Source organism: Vicia villosa, linkage group LG4 (assembly GCF_029867415.1).
Source record: "Vicia villosa cultivar HV-30 ecotype Madison, WI linkage group LG4, Vvil1.0, whole genome shotgun sequence".
NCBI lineage: Eukaryota > Viridiplantae > Streptophyta > Magnoliopsida > Fabales > Fabaceae > Vicia > Vicia villosa.
The window spans coordinates 114,750,789-114,755,834 of NC_081183.1; the positions used below are offsets into that span (position 1 = coordinate 114,750,789).

The window sequence follows — 5,046 nt, forward strand, 5'->3', positions numbered from 1 at the left end:
AACCTACCGTCGCCCATAATTATAAAACAGTAATCGAAGGCTACGATGGTGAACCTAACATCGTCACCCTATATTATAAAGAAAATTTGTAATAAAGAATTTAGCCCTTTAAAAAAATATATTATATAGAAAATTCATAATATATTTGAAATCTGTGATTTCACCCCATAAGAAAATTTATTATATAAATATTTATAATTTTATTACAATAAAAATATATAAAATTTATAAGATTAAATTAATAACTACAAAATTTTGAACCACATATCCCAGTCCCTTAAGCTCACGCTGTTCTACAAACCTTCTCCCCTTCTTCAAACGATATCTAAACCCTTACTTCTCCAAACTTTGTCACACACGCTTGAGTTCGGATTTCAGCAGTAACGGTGGTAGTGAAGTCTATTTCAGCGCGGACGGCAACGATGAAATATGATTTCAACATAGAAGGTGAATGTGAGGTTCATTTTCAACCGGCTGCCTCAAATCCCTTTGAATTCACGACCAAATCGTTTCGATTTCCACGGTTTCCCTAGTTCTCGATCCATTCACCTTATTAAACGAAAAGGCTGAAGATCGTCACTATAACTCTCTCGATTGATCGACTAGGGTTTCTTCAAATCCATTATATCCATCGCGATCTCGCTGCCGCAACCGCCACCGTAAGCTGCTTTTCTTCATTTCACAATATACCAATTGATCAAATCTGTTTTTCTAAATGTTATGCCGATTACGTGCTTTCGTTGCTTTGTTGATTTTTTTTCTTATAAAAAATGGAACTTTCTGTTTCAAATATACTAATTGATGAAGATTAAGAAAGCTTAGTTGTCACAATTGGTTAGAAAATTGAACTTTCCTTTTTTTTTTTTTTTTAATTCTGTTTTGGTACAGGTATTTTGTATGATTGTTGTTTATACCCTTACGGGAATTGGAAATTTGAAGTTATCAAACAGACAGAAGATGTTTTGGAGAAAATTTGGGGATGAGGAATGTGTTTCTTATTCATTTTGTTTTCTTAGAGAAGTAAGGTTCATTGGTTATATATTACACAACTTTTCATTGCCTACATATGAGTTTTGGCGAGGAATCACACATGGGCTATAACATCATATTGTTGGTTGTTTGTTCAGTTAGGAGCTTAATATAGTTAACTTGATTTTCCCCTATCAAGCAAGTTTTACTACCAATGCTGGTAAAAATTTGGAACAATATAGTTGAGGAATGGATGACGATATAAATTTTGAGATGTTTCTCAACACATGGAGTGCAAAGAATCCAACGGATCGTATTTTCATTATATATTGCTTAGTCGCTCACAATCTCTCGCTCGATACCCGCTTTCAGAACCTATGTCCCTTTTGTTGAAACGTAGCTCCCGGTACGGTGTTCATTGAATCAAACTTTCGCTCTCGACATGGTACGATCATTTACTTATTATTTATTACTCCCTCTGTCCCAAATTATAAGAGAAAATCACTTTTTAGATTCATTGAATAATTAATGTATCTGGTCTATATATAGACCAGATACATTAATTATTCAATGAATCTAAAAAGTGATTTTCTCTTATAATTTGGGGGACGGAGGGAGTACTATTTTGAGATGTTTTCTTCTATTTCCACCTAAATCCATACTATAATTTTGTTAAGTTTTTTACCCTGTATTTTCTTTGGGGATGAAATTGTTGTCGCTAGGATTTTATCTAATGTAGTGGTTTTGGGTAAACATGACTTTTGGTGTGGCTTTTCATATCCTATTCATGTTTTCTGTTTATGGTTTTAGGTGGTTGTTATTTACTTGCAGCTTGTTAGGTTATGTCATGAATTTCTGTAATGTTATATCTCCATGTACCTCTAGGAAGATTTTAAGAATATGTAGGAGTTCCTTAAGGATGAAATTGTTGTTTTATCTTGTGATGATAAATGATTTTAATCTTGAGCTGTCATAGACTACACAAGGGGACAGTAATTGTTTACATGGCATGTAGTGAATATGAAGTATAATATTAATCATTGTGGTATAAATATATGTAGTATTCTCATTAGAGTAAAGCTATAGCAGGTTCTATATAGTACATATATTTGAAGAAACAAAGCCTCTACTTAACATTTATAAGAATATATAGCCACAGAAATGCCTACTCCTTAATTGAGTTTAGTTACAATTATAATATCCACACTTAGTAGCTGAAGAGTGTATATTTTTTCCACAAATCTTTTCATTTTAATTATATTTCTCAATATATTGATGTTCTTCAGAAAACTATCATTTTAAAATGTTCAAAATTTACATCTATTTAGGTTACAACTTCTTTTAAGTTGGTTAATAATTTGTAGTGACAGCTTTTAGAACAATTTGAGTTTATTTTTTTCTCTTATTATAGAAATTGCTTATGCACAAGCACTTGAAAAGCTGGTTGGCACATGTGATTATCTCTTGCAACTGATATGGGTGAATCAGGCTCTTGAAATCAACTCTAATTGTTTATACAATCCATGTTAGGACTCACGCAATTAAGTTGGCATCACTTACAATAGAGGTATAGAGGTATAAAGATATTAAACAAAGAAACCTTGGAAAGTAAGTTAAAAGTTATAATGCTTCTTTATCTCTAATTTGTATTTGATTCTGTTTTAAATCAATATCATAGTATAATAATAAAAAAACTTAAACAATAGGATACTATGTTTGTAACAATTAATATTTGAATTGAAATACAATATCAAATCCTTAAAACCATAGTTCTGTTGGATGAATATTACCTTTTGATTTTTCATTATATTGCTCGTATTTTTCAGCAGCATATTTGGTTATATTATTTGTTTATAAGTGAAAAAGTATTCAATTCGTGATTTATAAGTGAAAATTTATATATTCTTGATTGTATGCCTGATAGCACAGATAATTAATATTTGTTCTTATTTGTAGGAATCGAGAGATTGACGAACATACAGCAGAGGAGAAATATATATGCAGTTTCTTGTAAAAAGTTTGACGGGTATGAAGATGCATATAACATTAATGTAAATACAAGTTAATTCTTTTGAAATATTTTTTTAGGATTGATGACAAACCACCCCCTTTATTTTTAAGTAAATTTTCAACACAAAATTGCTTTTTTGTTTCACTCCTAGTGTCATCCAAACCGTATTGAATTTTCATTTAGGGGGGGGGGGAAATTTTCATTTCATGATTCAAAATTTAATTGCAGAAACAACGGAGACTTAAAATCATCTGCTGATGGTAGACGTTTACCTGACATAATGATACTTATTATTATAAGATTAGGATTTGGTATGTTTTTCGATTTTTTGTACTAAATGACATCATTATGGAACTCACTTTTTTTTATGCTTATTTGATATTAAGTGTTTTTTCTTGGAATAAATTTTATTATGTTAAACAGTGATAGAAAATAAAATAAAAAATAATACTATAAATAAAAATATTATAATAGAAAAAAATTAAAGAAAAATATACTATATTTAAATAAAAAATATAATACAAAAGATAAAATTTAATAATAGTTTAAACTGTTGTTAAATTTTAAAATGAAATAATTAGTAGCGCTTTAAACCGTTACCAAATAAATTGTATCTAAAATTTATAAATCATATTATGATAGTTTCAACCATCGCAAACAAAGAAAACAAAATTCAGACATATTTACGACAGTTTCAATAGTTGGGATATCACATTCACGACAGTTTTAAACCGTCGCGAATAACAACGAAAACGGTTGTTAACAGTCGCTATCTCTAATTTACGTCAGTTCCAACCTGTCGTAAACTAGCGCGATGGTTTTGGCAATTGTTGTGAAACGGGTTCGGGACACGTTTCTGCAACGGTACTACTACCGTCGTAGACTATAAACTGTGGCTGTTTTAACCGTCGTAATCTACTAAAATAATCTGCCAATATTTTTTTGTAGTGTAAAAAAAAAAATAGGACATCTTTAATCCTTAATTGAATTAATTTTTATTTAGAATTTAGAATTTTTTTTTTGTCTATGACCTGCAAATCCGACTCAATTCAACTTGTTGATACTGAATGGTTTGATTTAGTGTTGAACACTCTACCTAAATTAAGAACCATTGAGTAATAATTTAGATACTGAGTTAGATCAAATTCAGTCAAACTACAACATCCTTATGAGTTATGACATACGGGAACATTTAAAATCGACAATTAATAGTTTGAGACAAATTTATTTTTACAAATATAAAAAAGACTATTAAATTTTTTAATGAGTATTTCTTTATTAATATATAGGAAATTTCTGTCCCCACCTCCCTCTTTTCTTGGTCACCTCTGGTGAAAAATCCAAAATACCCTCACTTCGGAAATGCATTTCCGAAACGCTTATTTTTTTTTCAAAATTTGTCTTATTTCGGAAATGCACTTCCGAAAATACGAAAAAAAGGTGTTTTCGGAGATGCATTTCCGAAAACACCCCTTTTTTGGGTTTTCGGAAATGCATTTCCGAAAACACCTATTTTTAAAAAAAATTAAAATCAAGGTGAATCAATACAATTAATAGGAATAAAATCAAGGTGAATCAATACAATTAATAGGTATAAAATTTCCTAAACAATTTTAAAGTTAAAAATTATTTTACTAACTTATATAAATCAAAAACATCTTAATTTCATAAGTAAATTTTGAATTATTTAAAATTAAATATAATATATAATATATATTATAAATTAAAACACTCATTGTTTTAATTTTTATAATTATTATATAAATGTATAAATATATTTATAATTAATATATAATAATTATTATATAAATATATAATAATTTTTATAAATATATAATAATTATTATAATTATTATATAAATATATAAATATATAAATTAAAACACTCATTTTTTTTAATTATTTTTTAAATATATAGATATATAATAATTATTATAAATATATAAATAAAAAATTATAACTCATTTTGTAAGTGAAATTATTTTAATATTTTAATTAAAATTATTTTAAATTTTAAAATATGAATCAAAATAAAAATATATAATAATTATTATTCATAACTCATA

At 27.9% G+C, this 5,046-nt stretch overlaps 1 long non-coding RNA gene across 2 annotated transcripts; it reads left to right on the plus strand.

Moving 5' to 3' along the window:
• Positions 1-266: 266 nt before the first annotated feature.
• LOC131595071 (uncharacterized) lies at positions 267-4,329 on the plus strand. Of its 2 annotated transcripts, none has more exons than XR_009281705.1 (4): positions 267-659; positions 889-1,414; positions 2,381-2,544; positions 2,926-4,329. It is a non-coding gene; the product is annotated as an uncharacterized LOC131595071 (long non-coding RNA). The 2 variants fall into 2 exon arrangements; XR_009281704.1 differs by having other exon boundaries at positions 2,381-2,577; positions 2,926-4,328.
• The last annotated feature ends 717 nt before the right edge of the window (positions 4,330-5,046 follow it).